Source organism: Arachis hypogaea, chromosome 6 (genome assembly GCF_003086295.3).
Source record: "Arachis hypogaea cultivar Tifrunner chromosome 6, arahy.Tifrunner.gnm2.J5K5, whole genome shotgun sequence".
Taxonomy (NCBI): domain Eukaryota; kingdom Viridiplantae; phylum Streptophyta; class Magnoliopsida; order Fabales; family Fabaceae; genus Arachis; species Arachis hypogaea.
The window spans coordinates 66,099,077-66,120,845 of record NC_092041.1 but is presented as its reverse complement, the minus strand read 5'-3'; the positions used below and the strand labels follow the sequence as shown (position 1 = coordinate 66,120,845).

The 21,769-nt window shown below is 39.4% G+C and overlaps 1 non-coding gene across 1 annotated transcript; it reads right to left on the bottom strand.

Moving 5' to 3' along the window:
• Positions 1–2,399: 2,399 nt before the first annotated feature.
• LOC112699908 (small nucleolar RNA R71) lies at positions 2,400–2,503 on the bottom strand. The gene has a single exon (XR_003152840.1). It is a non-coding gene; the product is annotated as a small nucleolar RNA R71 (small nucleolar RNA).
• Between the last annotated feature and the right edge of the window lie 19,266 nt (positions 2,504–21,769).

Here is a 21,769-nt window from a genome sequence, read left to right as displayed (position 1 = left end):
ATACTTCATCCAACTCCATATACATGACTTTTATGTTGACAAGTGGAAGCCTCAATCCAAAAGAATTTGGATATGGCTTTATAGCCAGCCAGGCTTCAACATGTTACCATGAAACTCTAGAATTCATTCTTAAAAATTTAGAATAATTTTCGAAAACAAAAGGAAAATTGTTTTTTGAAAGATTTTTGAAAAATTTTTGAAAATAAAACAAAAAGAAAATTACCTAATCTGAGCAACAAGATGAACCGTCAGTTGTCCAAACTCGAACAATCCCCGGCAACGGCGCCAAAAACTTGGTAGGCAAAATTGTGATTTCTGATAATGGCATTCATGTTCGTTCTCTCCCTGGTAATGGCGCCAAAAACTTGGTGCATGATACCATGGTCCAAACATAACTTCACAACTTCACACAACTAACCAGCAAGTGCACTGGGTCGTCTAAGTAATAAACCTTACGTGAGTAAGGGTCGATCCCACGAAGATTGTTGGTATGAAGCAAGCTATGGTCATCTTGTTAATCTCAGTTAGGTGGATAATAAATGATTATGGAGTTTTCAAATAATAATAATAAATAAATAGAAAATAAAGATAGAAATACTTATGTAAATCGTTAGTGGGAATTTCAGATAGGCGTATGAAGATGTTGTGCTCCTTTTGAATCTCTGCTTTTCTACTGCCTTCATCCAATCCTGTTTACTCCTTTCCATGGCAAGCTGTATGTAGGGCATCACCGTTGTCAATGGCTACATCCCATCCTCTCAGTGAAAAAGGTCCAAATGCTCTGTCACGGCACGGATAATCATCTGTTGGTTCTCGATCATGTCGTAATAGAATCCATTTATTCTTTTACGTTTGTCATCATGCCCAACAATCGCGAGTTTAAAGCTCGTCACATTCATTCAATCCCTGAATCCTACTCGGAATACCACAGACAAGGTTTAGACTTTCCGGATTCTCATGAATGCCGCCATCAATTATAGCTTATACCACGAAGATTCTGATTAAGGAATCCAAGAGATATGCGCTCGGTCTAAGGTAGAACCGAGGTGGTTGTCAGTCACGCATTCATAGGTGAGAATGATGATGAGTGTCATGGATCATCACATTCGTCATGGTGAAGTGCAATGAATATCTTAGAATAGGAATAAACTGAATTGAATAGAAAATAGTAGTAATTGCATTAAAACTTGAGGTACATCAGAGCTCCACACCCTTAATCTATGGTGTGTAGAAACTCCACCCTTGAAAATACATAAGTGATGAAGGTCCAGACATGGCCGAATGGCCAGCCACCAAAACGTGATCACAGGATCAAAAATACAATCCAGGATTGTCCCAAGACAATAATAATATGTCTTATTTATACTAGACTAGCTACTAGGGTTTACCGAAGTAAGTAATTGATGCAGAAATCTACTTCCGGGGCCCACTTGGTGTGCGCTTGGGCTGAGCTTGAGCTTTACACATGCAGAGGCTTCTTTTGGAGTTGAACGCCAAGTTGTAACATGTTTTTGGCGTTTAACTCTGGTTCGTGACGTGTTTCTGACGTTTAACTCCACAATGCAGTATGGAACTGGCGTTGAGCGCCAGTTTACGTCATCTAATCTTGAATAAAGTATGGACTATTATATATTGCTGAAAAGATCTGGATGTCTACTTTGCAACGCTGTTGAGAGCGCGCCATTTGAAGTTCCACAGCACCAGAAAATCCATTTTGAGTGCAGGGATGTCAGAATCCAACAGCATCAGCAGTCCTTTGTCAACCTTCTTATCAGAGTTTTGCTCAGGTCCCTCAATTTTTGCCAGAAAATACCTGAAATTATAGAAAAATACACAAACTCATAGTAAAGTCCAGAAATGTGAATTTAGCATAAAAACTTATAAAAACATCCCTAAAAGTAGCTAGATCCTACTAAAAACTACCTAAAAACAATGCCAAAAAGCGTATAAATTATCCGCTCATCAACAACCATGAAGGAGAAGCTCACAACCATACCAGAAAAGGTCCTGTGAATCATGCTGGGCAAGAAAGGAGAGTTCTAGGCTCTTACATCAATCCAAACCCAGGAAACTGTGGAAGTAGCATCCAAAAGCCCACCATACATGCCAACAATTTTTAATTAAAACCCCAGCTCATCACCCTTGTCCAGAACAACTGCTCATTTGGAGGAAGTGTCCAAGAAGACCCCAATCAATATCTAACCACCTTCCTGAGAATATGTGACACTGTGAAGTCTAATGGTGTTCATCCAGATGTCTATAGATTGCTTTTGTTTCCCTTTTCACTTAGGGACAAAGCATTTAAGTGGCTGGAATTCTTCCCGAAGGAAAGCTTAAGAAATTGGGAAGATGTGGTGAATAAATTTTTGGCAAGATTCTACCCTCCTCAAAGAATTAACAGGCTGAGAGCTAAGGTGCAAACTTTCAGGCAACAAAATGGGGAAACTCTTTATGAGGCATGGGAGAGGTTTAAGGACTTAACAAGAAAATGCCCACCAGACATGTTCAATGAATGGGTTCAACTTCACATTTTCTATGAAGGTCTTTCTTATGAGTCAAAGAAGGCTGTAGACCATTCATCAGGAGGCTCTCTGAATAAGAAAAAAACCATTGAAGAAGCCATAGATGTCATTGAGACTGTCGCTGAGAATGACTACTTCTATGCTTCTGAAAGAAGTAATGCTCGAGGAGTAATGGAGCTGAACCACATGGATGCATTGCTGGCTCAAAATAAGATGATCACCAAGCAGCTAGCAGATCTTACCAAGAAGGTGGAAGAAAACCAAGTCGCAGCAGTCATCACTTCATCACCAGCTCAATAAGGAGTGAATGTGGGAGAAGAAGGTGACTGGGAACAAGCCAACTATGTTGAAAACTCACCTAGACAGATCCATGATCCATACTCCAAAACCTATAATTCTGGATGGAGATATCACCCTAACTTTGGGTGGGGAAATCAACAAGACCAAGGCCAAGACCAGAGACGCCACAACCACAATCCCAACAACAATGCAACTCACCAACATACCTCACAGAGATCCTATCAACACCCACCTAATCACCCTTCTTAACCACCTAATCTCAACCCACCATCACCAACAGAGGATAGGCTCTCCAGAATTGAGACTCTACTTGAAGACATATGTAAAGAAGTCCAAGATAACAGAGTATTCAAGGATGAAGGACGAGCCAATATCAAAAACCAAGGGGAAACCATCAAGAGGCTGGAGTCCTAAGTGGGGTATCTATCTCAACAGTTTCCCAAGTGACACAGAGAAGAACCCAAGAGGAGAAACAAAGAAAGTAAGGTGGGAAGAATGCAAGATGATCACTATAAGTAATGACAGGAGTGTGGAGGAAGTACACACACAAACAGAACATATCCGAGACATTCCAAAGGAAAATCATGAAGAAAGAAACCATGCACCCCAGCCCACACACAGGGAGGAGCTAAAGAAAGGGGAGACCATGAACCCATTTGCACCCTTTCCCCAAAGACTCAAAGGTGGTGTAGCAAGGAGAATGTATTCAAGATTCCTCGACATCTTTGCATCTCTTGATGTAAATATACCATTCATTAAGGCCCTCCAGCAAATGCCCTCCTACATCAAGTACATAAAGGAGCTACTGGCCAAAAAGAGTTCATTGAAGGGAGGACAAACAATAAAGATGAACAGGGAGTGCAGTGCTCTCATTCAAACAGAGCCACCTACAAAGAAAAAGGATCCAGGGAGTTTCCACATTTTCTGTGCTATAGGAGAGACAATGATTGATAAGGGGCTCTGTGACCTGGAAGCAAGTATCAACTTAATGCCTCTGTCCCTCATGAAAAAGCTTCAAATCAATGAACTAACACCCACAGACGTAATCATCAAATTGGCTGACAAAACTCAAAAACAGGCCATAAGAGTGGTTGAGAACATGTTAGTGAAGGTTGGGAACTACTTCTTGCCCATGGACTTTGTTATCCTGGAAATGGAAGAGAATCCCATCCATCCCATCATCCTGGGGAGGCCATTTTTAGCCACAGCCAGGGCGCTTATAGATGTGGAGCGAGGAGAGCTAGTATTAAGGATACACAATGAACAGCTCACCTTCAACATTTTTAAACCCTCACAAGAAGCAGATCATGATAACAAAGAGTCAGAGGAAGATCACAATAAGGGGCTGATGGAAGAGACAAGCATGGGAACATAAGCACCACACTTGAAAATCCCATTATTGACAACCAATGTGATCAGAAGGAGTAACAACCAAGTGTAATCCAAGAGGAACTAGACCCACTAGAGTCATATGAGACAAGCAACAAAACCCTCCTGAAAGAAGAAACCACAAGGAGCAAAGTGACATCAAGGAACACAAGGAAAAAGGCCCCAAGGGAATGAAGAAACAAGAAAATCCCTACAGAAGATTTCTCTCCAGGAGATGAAGTAGTCTCTGCCTACTTTCCATCCATACCACCTCATCTCCCCACCATTCCATCTCAGCTGCCACCAGTGTACACCATCAACAAAATCTTGTCCTTAGAACATGTGGAGCTTCTTAACAAAGCCAATGGAGATAAATTCACTGCAAGGGGGAAAGATTTGAAGCACTACCGACCACCCTAACAAAGGCCAATCGTCAAGCTAATGACGCTAAAGAAGCACTTCATAGGAGGCAACCCATGTTCTATGCCCTTTCTTTTTAATCTCTAATATTAGTTAATAAGGCAAAGTTCATGGATTCTAAATCAACTTTGACAAACACTTAGAAGAATTTTTATAAGCAACATATAGTGAACAACAAGTTTGGTGTTCAAGGCATACTAAGATGGCATGAACACAACCCATATCATGTTAATCTTAGAGTCTTAATCAAACATTGTTGCACCATATGACCACAAACAAGTTTGGTGTTACCAATGTTGCATGCATGGGTAATTGGATGGTCGGTTGATTTACATTCGTGAATAGCATTTAGTTATTTAAAAACAAAAAAAGATTTTTATAGTAGCCATTTCATACTTTAATTTTTCCCACAAAAAATTCAATTAACTTTTTGCATCCTTTTGTCTTGTATAGGAAATCAAAAAGGGGATTGGTGGAACTTGATAGGACAATCAAAGAAGGGAGGTTCGGCCACTGTACCAAGGGAACTACACACTTGTCTTCAAAGGGTGTACCTTGGGAAGTGCTGCCATGCAACATTGGGAGTAGGATAGCCTTGGAGACCGAATCAAAACCCTTATAAAGGAAGTGATCCTTGTGCCCATCCAATGCAAAACCCCAGCCGTTCACCACTAAGCCATGCCATCAATTCACACCCTTCAAACACCCATCATCTTTCTATATAAATGATCCCCACTTTACACCTTTCCATACGCAATTGTCATTCCCATCCATCTCTCTCTTCCTTCTCTTGAACACACACACTCTATCCTCTACCAAAAGATTCATACACACTCTCATAGCCATATATTGTGTGCCGCAAACATACCAACCATCACGCATAGCATCGTTGAGCTCTAAAAGGAGAAGAGGGAAGGAGCCTATGGAGCAGCCTCCTTTCGATGCCGGGAGATTCAAGACCACCTTCCATGAGCTCTAATATGAACGGATAAAAAACAAAAAAATATTGCCAGAGTTGACATTCCAGTTCAACGAGGATGAGTGCCCAAAGATTAGAGAGAAGATTACACTGAGGGGTTGGCAAAAGCTCACAAACCCAGAAACAAAGATAAATGCGAACCTTATCAAGGAGTTCTATGCCAATGTGGTCAGAGAATATAGTACTAGGGCCCCCACCTTCAAAAGCTACGTGAGAAGAACAGAGGTGAACTTCAGCCCCAATGCTATAACAAGGACTCTTCAGCTGAGATCGCCACATTTTGATGAGCTCAGTTATCAAGTAAGAATAAGCAATGCCCCCGATGAAGATGAAATTGAAAAAATCGTGAATGATATGTGTGTTAAAGGATCTGATTGGGAAAGATACTCGAATAAGAGGCCGCGGTTCATTAGGAGAGGAGACCTCATCCCGGAAGCCAAGGGATGGTTTGAGCTCGTAAGGAGGTCTATCCTTCCAGCCGCAAACAATTCTGAGGTCAATATTGCTCAAGCTACCATGGTACATTGCTTAGTAAAGGGTGGGGACATCAATGTGCACGAAATTATAGCTGAAAGAATCCAGGATTCAGCTGAGAAGAATGATCCGGGTGCTAGACTTTGGTACCCCAGCACCATCCTTAGACTATGTATGAAAGCCAAGGTAGTATTCGAAGATAACAATCCAACATGGGTAAACCCTGGGAGGTTAGTTACGCTCCAGCGTATAAATTATGTGGCACCCGCTCAACAACAAAGAAGGCCTCAGATAAGGAAAAGAACTGCACAAGAAGAGCCTCACCAAGAAGAGCCTCACCAAGAAGAACCCCAACAAACAGGGTACCAGCAAGAAGAGCAATATGATCCTACCAACATAAATTTGTTTCACATTAAAGGAGCCATTGAGGATCTGGCAAGGAGCTATATAGAGGGACAAGAACAAAAACTGCGTGTTCAATCTCAAAGCATGGATCATCAAGAAGAACTACTCTCTAATTGGGTGGGTCAACAAAGGGAGTGGCAGAAACAAAAAATGGAGTTGCAACAGGAGCATTATTTCCAACTCACCCAAGCCATCAATCAAGTGACCGAAAGGCAAGAGCTCCAACACAAACGACTTCAAGAACTCAATCAACGTCAGATAGCTCAGATGAAAGCATTCAACGACTTCAGCGTACTCAACGAAGGACGGCAACTGCATAGGGAAAAGTTTAGCATAAACACTCAGGCCAAGTTAACTTATGTGACTGGGCATATGCATAACTTGCACCCTACCATCCCAAGTTATAATGTCTTAAAGCTATGAATGTCCTATGAATCCATCACCTCTCTTAAATGAAAAATGCTTTAATCACAAAAGAACAACAAGTACAGGATTTTGAATTTATCTCTGAAACTAGTTGAATCAGTTTGATGTGGTGACAATACTTTTTGTTTTCTGAATGAATGCTTGAACAGTGCATATGTCTTTTGAATTTGTTGATTAAAGAATGTTAAACTTGTTGGCTCTTGAAAGAATGATGGAAAAGGAGAAATGTTATTGAGGATCTGAAAAATCATCAAATTGATTCTTGAAGCAAGAAAAAGCAGTGAATTCAAAAAATAAATAAATAAATAAATAAATATAAAAAGTGATCCAAGGCAAAAAGAGTGTGCTTAAGAACCCTGGACACCTCTAATTGGCGACTCTAGAAAAGGTTCACCCAGTTATGTGTCTGTGGCATGTATATATCCGGTGGTAATACTGGAAGACAGAGTGCTTTGGGCCACGGCCAAGACTCATAAAGTAGCTGTGTTCAAGAATCATCATACTTAACTAGGAGAATTAATAACATTATCTGGATTCTGAGTTCCTATAGAAGCCAATCATTCTGAATTTCAAAGGATAAAGTGAGATGCCAAAACTGTTCAGAGGCAAAAAGCTAAAAGCCCCGCTCATCTAATTAATACTGATCTTCATAGATGTTTTTGGAATTCATTTCATATTCTCTTCTTTTTATCTTATTTGATTTCAATTGCTTGGGGACAAGCAACAATTTAAGTTTGGTGTTATGATGAGCGGATAATTTATACGCTTTTTGGCATTGTTTTTAGTATGTTTTTAGTATGTTTTAGTTAGTTTTTATTATATTTTTATTAGTTTTTAGTTAAAATTCACTTTTCTAGACTTTACTATGATTTTGTGTGTTTTTCTGTGATTTCAGGTATTTTCTGGCTGAAATTGAGGGACCTGAGCAAAAATCTAATTCAGAGGCTGAAAAGGACTGCAGATGCTGTTGGATTCTGACCTCCCTGCACTCGAAGTGGATTTTCTGGAGCTACAGAAGCCTAATCGGCGCGCTCTCAATTGCGTTGGAAAGTAGACATCCTGGGCTTTCCAGCAATATATAATAGTTTATACTTTGCCTGAGTTTTGATGGCCCAAACTGGAGTTCCAAATCAGCTTAAAACTGCCCGGCGTTAAACGCCGGAACTGGCACAAGAATGGGAGTTAAACGCCCAAACTGGCACAAAAGCTGGCGTTTAACTCCAAGAAAAGTCTCTACACATGAAATCTTCAATGCTCAGCCCAAACACACACCAAGTGGGCCCAGAAGTGGATTTTTACGTTATTTACTCATTTCTGTAAACCCTAGGCTACTAGTTCTCTATAAATAGAACCTTTTGCTATTGTATTTTCATCTTGGGATCACTTTAGATCTTTTGATCATATTTGAACGTCTAGTTCTTAGATTATGGGGGCTGGCCTCACGGCCATGCCTGAACCTTGTTCTTATGTGTTTTCAACGGTGGAGTTTATACACACCATAGATTAAGGTATGGAGCTCTGCTGTACCTCGAGTATCAATGCAATTACTATTGTTCTTCTATTCAATTCGGCTTATTCTTGTTCTAAGATATCACTTGTTCCTCAACTTGAAGAATGTGATGATTATGTGACGCTCATCATCATTCTCACTTATGAACGCGTGCCTGACAACCACTTCCGTTCTACATGCAAACAAGGCTTGAATGTTTATCTCTTGGATTCCTTAATCAGAATCTTCGTGGTATAAGCTAGAATTGATGGCGGCATTCTTGAGAATCCGGAAAGTTTAAACCTTGTCTATGGTATTCCGAGTAGGATTCAAGGATTGAATGACTGTGACGAGCTTCAAACTCGTGATTGTGGGGCGTTAGTGACAGACGCAAAAGAATCACTGGATTCTATTCCGACATGATCGAGAACCGACAGCTGAATAGCCGTGCTGTGACAGAGTGCGTTGAACATTTTCACTGAGAGGACGGGACAATAGCCATTGACAATGGTGATGCCTAACATACATCTTACCATGGAAAGGAGTAAGAAGGATTGGATGAAGACAGTAGGAAAGCAGAGAGACGGAAGGGACAAAGCATCTCCATACGCTTATCTGAAATTCTCACCAATGAATTACATAAGTATCTCTATCTTTATTTTATGTTTTATTTATCTTTTAATCATTAATCCTCCATAACCATTTGAATCCGCCTGACTGAGATTTACAAGATGACCATAGCTTGCTTCATACCAACAATCTCCGTGGGATCGACCCTTACTCACGTAAGGTTTATTACTTGGACGACCCAGTGCACTTGCTGGTTAGTTGTGTGAAGCTGTGATAAAGAGTTGAGATTGCAATTGAGCGTACCATGTTGATGGCGCCATTGATGATCACAATTTTGTGCACCACTAGTTTCATTATAAATAGGACCTTTTACTATTGTATTTTCATCTTTGGAATTTGACATCTTTGGAACGTTTTCCTTAGACATTGGGGCTGGCCTCACGGCCATGCCTACCTTCACCACTTATGTATTTTCAACGGTGGAGTTTCTACACACCATAGATTAAGATGTGGAGCTCTGCTGTTCCTCGAGTATTAATGCAATTACTATTGTTTTTCTATTCAATTCACGCTTATTCTTCTTCTAAGATATTCACTCGCACTTCAACTTGATGAATGTGATGATTCGTGACACTCATCATCATTCTCACCTATGAACGCGTGACTGACAATCACTTCTGTTCTACTCAAGATTGAGTGTGTATCTCTTAGCTTCCATTCCAAAAGATCGGAGTCTTCGTGGTATAAGCTAGAATTATTGGCGGCCATTCCTGAGATCCGAAAATTCTAAAATGATAGCGCATTTGGACCATTTTCACTGAGGACGGGAGGTAGCCATTGATGCCGGTGAAACCCGAACATACATCTTGCCATGGAAGGGAGTAAGAAGGATTGGATGAAGGCAGTAGGAAAGCAGAGATTCAAGAGGGATGAAACATCTCCATACGCTTATCTAAAATTCCCACCAATGATTTGCATAAGTATCTCTATCTTTAATTTATGTTTTATTTATCTTTTAATTATGAAAACTCCATAACCCATTTGAATCCTCCTGACTGAGATTTACAAGGTGACCATAACTTGCTTCAGGTCGACAATCTCCATCCGATCGACCCTTACTCACGTAAGGTTTATTACTTGGACGACCCAGTGCACTTGCTGGTTAGTTGTGCGAAGTTGTGACAAAGAAGTGAGATTACAATTGTGCGACCAAGTTATTGGCGCCATTGTGTATCACAATTTTGTGTACCAAGTTTTTGGCTCCGTTGCCGGGGATTGTTTGAGTTTGGACAGCTGACGGTTTATCTTGTTGCTTAGATTAGGTAATTTTCTTCTTATTTCAATCTTTATTTGATTTTTCAAAAAGTTTTCAAAACCTTTCAAAAAAATTTTCTTCTATTTTCATTTTTCTGAAGATAATTTTTGAAAAATACAAAAAAAAATTATAAAATCATAAAAACTCAAAAATATTTCATGGTTCTTGTTTGAATCTAGGGCGAAATTTTAAGTTTGGTGTCAATTGCTTGATTTTAATTGTCTTGCAATCTTCGAAATACATACATTGTGTTCTTGATGATCTTCAAGTCATTCTTGATGAATTGCTTTGTTTGATCTTCATGATTTATTGAATTGCACTTCATGATTTATTGAATTACACATGCATTCTTGCATTCATATTGCCCAAACATGAGAAAGTTCTAAGTTTGGTGTCCTCCATGTTTTCTTTCATTAAGAAAACTGAGTTCTTGATGTTCATCTTGATCTTCAAGATTGTTCTTGGTGTTCATCTTGACGTTCATAATGTTCTTGCATATATCTTGTGTTTTGATCCAAGAATTATATGTTTTGACTCATTTTGTTTTTTTTCAAAATTGAAAACATATCTTTTTGATTAAAGAATTTAGCAAAATGAATATCCAAGAACATAAAGCAGAGGAATTACAAAGAAGAAGCTGGGCGTTCAAAACACCCAGTGAAGAAAGAAAACTGGCGTTTAAACGCCAGCCAGGGTACCTGGCTGGGCGTTTAAATGCCCAAACCATGCAGCAATTGGGCGTTAAAACGCCCAAAACATGCAGCTCCTAGGCGTTTAACGCCAGGATGACACTAGGGGAGGAATTTTGTTTTCAAATCAAATATTTTTCAAATTTTCATAATTTTTCAAAATAAAATCTTTTTCAAATCAAATATTTTCAATCATATCTTTTTCAATCATATCTTTTCAAACATATCTTTTCCAAATCATATCCTTTTCAAAATCAATTTCAAAATCTTTTCTAATTTTTCATCTTTTCAAAATTGATTTTCAACTCTTTTTCAACTAACTAATTAACTTTTTGTGTGTTTTACTATTTCTTATCTTTTTCAAAACCACAACCATTATTTCAAAAATTTATTTTAAATTTTATTCTTTCTTATTTTCGAAAATTCTTTCCCCCCTCTCTTATCTTATTAAACACTAAGATTCCTCCTCCATTGTCATTTCGAACTCCATCTCTCTTTGTGTGTTCGAATTCTTCCTTACCTACCCCCTTCTTCTATTCTTATTTTCCTCTGACACCTACAGGAATCTCTATACTGTGACATAGAGGATTCCATATTTTTTTTGTTTTCTTCTCTTTCATATGAGTAGGAACAAAGATAAAGGCATACTTGTTGAAGCTGATCCTGAACCTGAAAGGACTCTGAAGAGGAAGCTAAGAGCAGCTAAAGCACAAAAATCTGAAGAGGACCTCACTGAAATTTTCATAAAGGAAGCAACAAAAGATACAATTATGGCCGAACCAAACAACAATGCAAGGAAGATGCTTGGTGATTTTTGATGTGTGGAAAACGATCCAACACAAAACTCACCGGCAAGTGTACCGGGTCGCATCAAGTAATAATAACTCACATGAGTGAGGTCGATCCCACAGGGATTGAAGGATTGAGCAATTTTAGTTTAGTGGGTGATTTAGTCAAGCGAATCAAGTTTTGGTTGAGTGGGTTGTATTTAACAGAAGATAAATTGCTTGAAATGTAAAGGGAGAAGGGAAATTGCAGTAAATTAAAGAGCAGGAAAGTAAACTTGCTGAATCTTAAAGAACAAGAAAGTAAATAACTGAAACTTAAAGTGCAAGAAATATAAATTGCAGTAACTTAAATGGCAAGAAAGATAAATGGCTTGAAAATAAAAGGGGTTTGAGGACTGGGATTGCAGAATATAAACAAAGAGAAATTGAATTACCACAGTTAATATAGCAGGAATTGAATTGGAAGCAATGAAAGCTTAAACAGAAAATTAAAGTAAAGTGCAGCAAGGTTCACAGAAGAACCCAAGTAAATTGTGATCTCAGGACTCAAGAGCTTAGGTAGCAGAGCCTAAAACCCAATTTCCTTCCCAGATCCGAGTTATCAAAGCAATTGACAGAAAATTAAAGAAGAAGCAGTAGAAGAACAGAAATCAAATTCAATTATGCATAAAAAGATTTAAAGAGATTTTAGATGGGAATTGAGACAGAATTTCCTCAATTTCACACACCCAAAACTCAGAAACAGAAGAGTAGAATTGCCCGAGTAAGAATGAGGAAGGAGATCAGTCAATTCTCCCTTAATCCTCTGAGCTCTCGGTCAAGTCTCTCAAGAACAATTGTAAGAAATTCAAAGCTCAAGGAAAATGCCAAATTCAAAAGCTAAGCCAAAGGTAAGTCAAAAAGGTCCTAATTACATCAAACTAGCTCCTATTTATACACTTTCTATTCTTGGATTTTGGGATTTGGATGGGCTTTTGATTTGGTGAAGAAAAGAATTTAATTGGAATTTTAATTGAATTTTTCGGCCCAAAATGGTAGCTCCCAAGAGGCTGCCCTGCCCTTGTGGAGGGCAGGGCAGGATTTGGTGCATGTTGGTGCGGCTTTGGTGCGGCCTGGTGCATGTTGGTGCGCAGAACGCTGCCCTGCCTGCGCCGAGGGCAGGGCAGGAAAAATTGGTGCGCCAGAATGTGCCACGGTGCGTGCTTGGTGCTGCCAGGATCGAGCTGTGATGCGCAGAATGCTGCCCTGCCCTCGCGGAGGGCAGGGCAGGAAAAATTGGTGCTGCCAGGATTGTGATGGTGCGCCAGAATTGAGCCTTGGTGCGCCAGATTTGAGCCTTGGTGCGCCAGATCCATGCACCAACAAAATGCTGCCCTGCCCTCGCGGAGGGCAGGGCAGTGTTTTCACTTTGATGTCCCAGGTTCGAATCTTGGTCGAAGCACACGCTCATTCATTTTCCTTGGTTTCTTGGCACGGTAGTGGACCTTAGTGCCTAGCTTCCTCATGGTCCCGTGTTCAACTCTTGTGGCAAGCATTTGGAGACAATTTTCTTTGAATTTCTCCCTTGGTGAGCCCGATACTGCCCTTGTGGAGGGCAGGGCAAGGTTTTGTTCCTCTTGATTCCAAGGCACAGATTTGTGCTCTGCCCTTGTAGTGGGCAGGGCAGAGTTGCCTTTCATGCTTGGTTTTCTTATGTTGCCCTCCTAGAGGGCAGTGTGCCCTTGTGGAGGGCAATGCTTGCCTCTCCTCATGTTGTGCGCCACACTTCTTCTCTCTTTGACCACACTTTCTTTTCCTTGGGCCACACTTCCTTAGGCTACGCTTTTTCCTTTTTTCCTTTTCTTCACCTACAATAAATCAAAACAACCACTCAAAGTATCACTAAATTCAAGAGGCTTATAAATCAATTAAAATTCAATTAAAATTAGCTTAAACCTCATGGATTATCATTAATTTCATGGTGGTTGCTTGATTTAAAGAAGTTGTGCATTTTCACTCCAAATCACTTACTTAAGAAGCAAGAAAGTGCATAAAGACTAACAAAACAAGTGAAATTAGCTTGAAAAATGGGTATATGATGACTTGTCATCAATTTTACTACACCAACTTCCAACTTCTATGGAAGAAGCATCTCAATCCCTACCACAGGAGCAAACAATTTTGAGCTAAAGCCTCAATTAGTTTTTCTACTGCAACAGAACTGCAAGTTTCATGGACTTTCATCAGAAGACCCTTATCAGTTTTTAACTGAGTTCTTGTAGATCTGTGATACTGTTAAGACCAATGGAGTTGATCCTGAAGTCTACAAGCTTATGCTTTTCCCTTTTGCTGTAAGAGACAGAGCTAGAACATGGTTGGACTCACAACCTAGAGATAGCCTGGACTCTTGGGATAAGCTGGTCACGGCTTTCTTAGCCAAGTTCTTTCCTCCTCAAAAGCTGAGCAAGCTTACAGTGGATGTTCAGACCTTCAGAGAAAAAGATGGTGAGTCCCTCTATGAAGCTTGGGAAAGATACAAGTAACTGACCAAAAAGTGTCCTTCTGACATGCTTTCAGAATGGACCACATTAGATATATTCTATGATAGTCTGTCTGAATTTTCCAAGATGTCACTGGACCACTCTGCAGGTGGATCTATTCACCTAAAGAAAATGCCTGCAGAAGCTCAGGAACTTATTGAAATGGTTGTAAATAACCAGTTCATGTATACCTCTGAGAGGAATCCTGTGAGTAATGGGATGCCTCAAAAGAGAGGAGTTCTTGAAATTGATGCTCTGAATGCCATAGTGGCTCAAAATAAAATATTGACCCAACAAGTCAATATGATCTCTCAGAGTCTGAATGGATTTCAAAATGCATCCAACAGTACTAAAGAAGCATCTTCTGAAGAAGAAGCTTATGATCCAGAGAACCCTATAATGGCAGAGGTGAACTACATGGGTGAAGCCTTTGGCAACACCTATAATCCTTTATGGAAAAATCATCCAAACTTTTCATGGAAGGATCAATAGAAGTAAGGCTTCAATAATAACAATGGGGGAAGAAACAGGTTTAGCAATAGCAAACCTTTTCCATCATCTCAGCAACAGACAGAGCATTCTGAGCAGAATCCTTCTAGCTTAGCAAACATAGTCTCTGATCTATCTAAGGCCACTCTTAGTTTCATGACTGAAACAAGATCCTCCATTAGAAATTTGGAGGCACAAGTTGGCCAGCTGAGTAAAAGGGTTACTGAAACTCTTCCTAGCACTCTCCCAAGCAATATAGAAGAGAATCCCAAAGGAGAGTGCAAGGCCATTGATATAATCAACATGGCCAAAACCTTAGAGGAGGAGGAGGACGTGAATCCCAATGAGGAAAACCTCTGGGAACGTCCAGTGGCCAGTAAGGAATACCCTAATGAGGAACCAAAGAAATATGAGGCTCATACTGAGACCATAGAGATTCCCTTGGACCTCCTTTTACCATTCATGAGCTCTGATAACTATTCAGCTTCTGAAGAGGATGAAGACATTGTTGAAGGGCAAGTTGCCCAATATTTAGGAGCAATCATGAAGCTGAATGCCAAGCTATTTGGTAATGAGACTCAGGAGGAAGAGCCTCCCTTGCTCACCAATGAATTGAATATATTGGTTCAGCAAAATTTACCCCAAAAGAAACAGGTTCCTGGTAAATTCTTAATACCCTGTACCATAGGCACCATGACCTATGAGAAAGCTCTGTGTGACCTGGGGTCAGGGATAAATATGATGCCACTCTCTGTAATGGAGAAACTAGGAATCTTTGAGGTACAAGCTGCTAAATTCTCAATAGAAATGGCAGATAAGTCTATGAAAAAGGCTTATGGACTAGTAGAGGACGTGCTAGTGAAGGTTGAAGGCCTTTACTTCCTTGCTGATTTCATAATCTTAGACACTAGGAGGGATGATGATGAATCTATCATCCTTGGAAGACCCTTCCTAGCCACAGCAAGAGCTGTGATTGATGTTGGCAGAGGAGAGTTGATCCTTCATGTAAATGAAGAATGCCTTGTAGTAAAGACTTAAGGTTCTTCATCTGTAACCATGGAGAGTAAATATGAAGAACTTCTCCCAATACAGAGTCAAACAGAGCCCCCACATTCAAACTCTAAGTTTGGTGTTGGGAGGCAACAGCCAAACTCTAAGTTTGGTGTTGAGAGATCTCAACCATACTCTGATCATCTGTGAGACTCCATGAGAGCTCACTGTCAAGCTATTGACATTAAAGAAGCACTTATTGGGAGGCAACCTAATTTTATTTTAATTTTATCCATGAAAACAGCACACCTTGGAGGAAGGACTTACTGGCGTTTAAACGCCAGTAAGGGGAGCAAAATGGGCGTTTAAACGCCCAATCTGGCACCTTTCTGGGCGTTTAAACGCCAGAATAGGGTACCAGACTGGCGTTTAAATGCCAGAACAGGGCAATAATTTGGCGTTAAACGCCAAAAACATGCAGCAGTGTGGCATTTAAATGCCAGAACAGGAATAAAAGCTGGCGTTTAAACGCCAGAACAGGGCATCAAACTAGCGTTTAAACGCCAAAATTGCACTCTAAGGCGTTGTGAATGCCCAATCGGAGCAGGGATGAAGAATTCCTTGACCCCTCAGGATCTGTCGACCCCACAGGATCCCCACCAACCTCAACTCACTCTCTCTCTTTTTCACACCTTTCTACAACACTCTTCCCCAAATACCCTTGACCAATCACATCACAAACACCTTCTTCCCCTCTTGGCCGAACCCTATACACCCTTCATCTCCTCCATTTTCTTCTTCTTCTACATCTTTCTTTCTTTTTTTGCTCGGGGACGAGCAAATATTTTAAGTTTGGTGTGGTAAAAGAATTGCTTTTTGTTTTTCCATAACCATTTATGGCACCTAAGGCCAGAGAAACTTCTAGAAAGAGGAAAGGGAAGACAAAAGTTTCTACCTCCGAGTCATGGGAGATGGAGAGATTTATCTCAAGGGTCCATAGCTCAGTAATAGAGCATTTGAATGCACAACAAGAGAGCCCACTCATGGACCTCAACAAGAGCATGAGGAATTCTCTCATCAAGAAATCCCTAAGATGCCTCAGGGGATACAGTTTCCTCCACACAACTTTTGGGAGTAATGATGAGCGGATATTTTATACGCTTTTTGGGGGTAATTTCATGTAGATTTTAGTGTGTTTTAGTTAGTTTTTAGTATAATTTTATTAGTTTTTAGGCAAAATTCATATTTCTGGACTTTACTATGAGTTTGTATGTTTTTCTATAATTTCAAGTATTTTCTGGCTGAAATTGAGGGAGTTGAGCAAAAATCTTATTCAGGCTGAAAAAGGACTGCGAATGCTGTTAGATTCTGACCTCCCTGCACTCGGAATGGATTTTTGGAGCTACAGGAGTCCAATTGGCGCGCTCTTAATTGGGTTGGAAAGTAGACATCCAGGGATTTCCAACAATATATAATAGTCCATACTTTGCGCGAAGATAGATGACGTAAATTGGCGTTCAATGCCAGTTACATGTTGTAGTCTGGCGTTCAGCGCCAGAAACAGGTTGCAAGATGGAGTTCAACGCCAGAAACAGGTTACAACCTGGCGTTCGATTCCAAAAATAGCCCAGGCATGTGAGAAGCTTAAGTCTCAGCCCCAGCACACACCAAGTGGGCCCCATAAGTGGATTTCTGCACTATCCATCTTAGTTTACTCATTTTCTGTAAACCTAGGGTACTAGTTTACTATTTAAACAACTTTTAGAGACTTATTTTATCTCTCATGACATTTTTAGATCTGAATTTTATACTCTTTGACGGCATGAGTCTCTAAACCCCATTGTTGGGAGTGAGGAGCTTTGCAGCGTCTCGATGAATTAATGCAATTATCTCTGTTTTGCATTCAAACACACATGTTCCTGTCTAAGATGTTCATTCGCGCTTCACTATGAAGAAGGTGATGATCCGTGACACTCATCACCTTCCTCAATTCATGAACGTGTGCCTGATAACCACCTTCGTTCTATATTAGATTGAATGAGTATCTCTTAGATTCCATAATCAGAATCTTCGTGGTATAAGCTAGAATTGATGGCGGCATTCATGAGAATCTGGAAAGTCTAAACCTTGTCTGTGGTATTCCGAGTAGGATTCAAGGATTGAATGGCTGTGACGAGCTTCAAACTCGCGATTGTTGGGCATATTGACAAACGCAAAAGAATCAATGGATTCTATTCCAACATGATCGAGAACCAACAGATGATTAGCCGTGCTGTGACAGAGCATTTGGACCATTTTCACTGAGAGGATGGGAAGTAGCCATTGACAACGGTGACACCCTATATACAGCTTGCCATGGAAGGAGCCTTGCGTGTGTGAAGAGGAGTACAAGAGAAAAGCTGAAATAAAGAGGACAAAGCATCTCCAAAACTCCAACATATTCTCCATTATTGCACAATAAGTATTTATTTTATGCCCTTTTACTTTTTACAATTGAACTTGAAAAACACTATTGTTGGCATCCTGACTAAGAATAATAAGATAACCATAGCTTGCTTCAAACCAACAATCTCCGTGGGATTCGACCCTTACTCACGTAAGGTATTACTTGGACGACCCAGTGCACTTGCTGGATAGTTGTGCGGATTGCAAAAGTGTGATTGCAATTTCGTGCACCAAGTTTTTGGCGTCGTTGCCGGGGATTGTTCAAGTTTGAACAGCTAAAGGTTTATTTTGTTGCGTAGATTAGGAATAATTTATTTTTGATGCTATAAAGTCATTAAATCTGGGTCCTTTATTTTCTTTTCAAAAATTTTTCAAAAATATTTTTTCCTTATTAATTTTTAATTTTTATGTGAGTTTAGTTTTATATTTTAAGTTTGGTGTCAATTGCATATTTTATATTTTCCTTTAAATTTTTGAATTGCTTCTTTATTTTTCCTTGATCTTCAAATTGTTCTTGTCAAATTTTCTTGTTTGATCTTTGGTTTTTCCTATTTTTGTGTATTTTTCGTATTTTCCTTGTGCTTTTTCAAAATTTTAGTTTTCAAAAATATATTTTTTATATACAATATTAAAACATGTTACTTTTATAGCTCAGTTGGCTAGAGCGTTGGCTTATGTTCTTGGCAATTGGGTATCTTCTTTTTAAAATCTTTTTCAAAAATAATTTTTCTTTGATTAAATCTTGGGCCAAACTTTAAGTCTGGTGTTTTCTTGTTAATCTTTCTTTAATTTTCGAAATTTTTTTGTGGTTTTCTAAAGATTTTAAGTTTGGTGTTCTTTCTTTTGTTCTTGGTGTTCTTGTGAATCTTCAAGGTGTTCTTGAGTCTTTCTTGTGTTTTGATCTTAAAATTTTCAAGTTTGGTGTTCCTTGGTGTTTTCCCTCCAAAATTTTTGAAAACAAGGAGCATTAGATCTAAAAATTTTTAAGTCTTGTGTCTTTTGTGTGTTTTTCTCTTTCATCATAAAATTCAAAATTCAAAAAAAAAATCTTTTCTAACTAATTTTAAGCCATATTTTCGAATTTTTTTATATAAAAATTCAGATTTCAATTTCAAAATTTTTCAAATCTTATTCTTTTAAGATTTAAAAAAAATTTATATCTTTTTCGAAAATATCCTAACCACTTTCTCTCTCCTCACTTTTTCGAAAATCTTTATAAAATACTTTTAAATTATTTTTTTATTTTATTTTTATTTTTATTTTTTATTTATTTTTAATTTTATTGTTGTCTTTATTTTATTTTATTTTATTATCTCAAAATTTTTATATAATAAAATAAATAAAATAAATTTACATCATCTCCCTTTCTCCATTATGGACTTAAGTGGAAATGAACAGTCCAGAAGAACTCTGGGGTCATATGCTAACCCCACTACTGCTTCGTATGGGAGTAGTATCTGTATACCCTCCATCGGAGTCAATAGCTTTGAGATGAACCCTCAGCTCAATATCATGGTGCAACAAAGTTGCCAGTATTCCGGTCTTCCACGGGAAGAACCTACAGAGTTTCTGGCATAGTTTTTACAAATTGCTGACATAGTACATGATAAGGAAGTAGATCAGGATGTCTACAGATTGTTACTGTTTCCATTTGCTGTAAAAGACCAAGCTAAGAGGTGGTTAAATAACCAACCTAAGGACAACATAAAGACATGGAAACAGTTGTCAGAAAAATTTCTGAATCACTATTTTCCTCCAAAACAGATGACACAGCTAAGACTGAGCATTCAAGGCTTCAAACAAGGAGATAATGAATCCCTTTATGATGCCTGGGAGAGATACAGAGAGATGCTAAGAAAATGCCCTTCTGAAATATTTTCAGAGTGGGTGCAGTTAGACATCTTCTATTATGGGCTTACAGAGAGAGCTCAGATTTCTCTAGACCACTCAGCTGGTGGATCTATACACATGAGAAAGACAATAGAAGAAGCTCAAGAGCTTATTGATACAGTTGCCAGAAATCAACATCTGTACCTAAGCAGTGAACCTTCCATCAATGAAGAGGCTAAAACAGTAACTGCTAAACTCAGTCCTGCAGAACAAGTTACTGAATTCAATTAGCAACTGGATTTTCTAACAAAATAGCTAGCTGAATTCAAGGAGATACTACAAGAAACAAGAATGGCTAATATGAATATGGAAGTACAGTTGAAGCAAACAAAATAGTAGTTATCAAAATAAATAACAGAAGAGTGCCAAGCAGTTCAATTAAGAAGTGGAAAAACATTAAATACCCCACTTCAAGGTAGCAGGAAGCCAAGAAATGAGCAAACTACCCAAAATCCATCTGAGGACAGTAAGAGCACAGAGAGGAATGATTCTGGCACTCAAACGCCAGAAAATGGGTGGAAAGCTGGCGTTGAATGCCCAAACCATGCTCAGTCCTGGCGTTCAACACCAGAAACAAGCAAGGAATTGGCGTTGAACGCCCAAAGGATGCACAGTTCTGGCGTTCAGACGCCAGAAACAGGTAAGGAGTTGGCGTCTAACGCCACTCCAGTTTCCACCCGCAACCCCTCTAAAAAGGCTTCTCAACCCACATCTATAGGCAATAAACCTATAGAAACTAAGGTTGATGAATACAAAGCCAAAATGCCTTATCCTCAAAAACTCCGTCAAGCAGAACAGGATAAGCAATTTGCTCGCTTTGCAGACTATCTCAGGACTCTTGAAATAAAGATTCTGTTTGCAGAAGCACTTGAGCAAATACCTTCTTATGCTAAGTTCATGAAAGAGATCTTAAGTCATAAGAACGATTGGAGGGAAACTGAAAAAGTTTACCTCACTGAAGAATGCAGTTCAGTCATTCTAAAAAGCTTAACTGAGAAGCGTAAAGATCCCGGAAGCTTTATGATACCATGCACATTAAAAGGTACTTGTACCAAGCAAGCTCTATGTGATCTTGGGGCAAGTATCAACCTAATACCTGCATCTACTATTCAAAAGCTTGGGTTGACTAATGAAGTCAAACCAACCCGGATATGTCTCCAACTTGCTTATGGTTCCATTAAAAATCCATCAGGCATAATTGAAGACATGATAGTCAAGGTTGGGCCATTTGCCTTTCCCACTGACTTTGTGGTGCTGGAAATGGAGGAGCACAAGAGTGCAACTCTCATTCTAGGAAGACTTTTCCTAGCAACTGGATGAACCCTCATTGACGTCCAAAAAGGGGAAGTGACCCTGAGAGTCAATGAGGACGAGTTTAAGTTGAATGTTGTCAAAGCTATGCAGCATCCAGACACCCAAAATTACTGCATGAGCATTGATATTATTGACTCTCTGGTAAAAGAGGTCAATATGACTGAGAGTCTCGAATCAGAGCTAGAGGATATCTTTAAAGATGTTCAGCCTGATTTGGAGGAACCAGAGAGAATAATAGAACCTCTGAAAATCCCTCAGGGAGAAGAGAAACCTCGCAAACCCGAGCTCAAACCATAACCACCATCCCTGAAATATGCATTTATGGGAGAATGTGATATCTTTCCTGTAATCATAAGCTCTACCTTAGAGTCACAGGA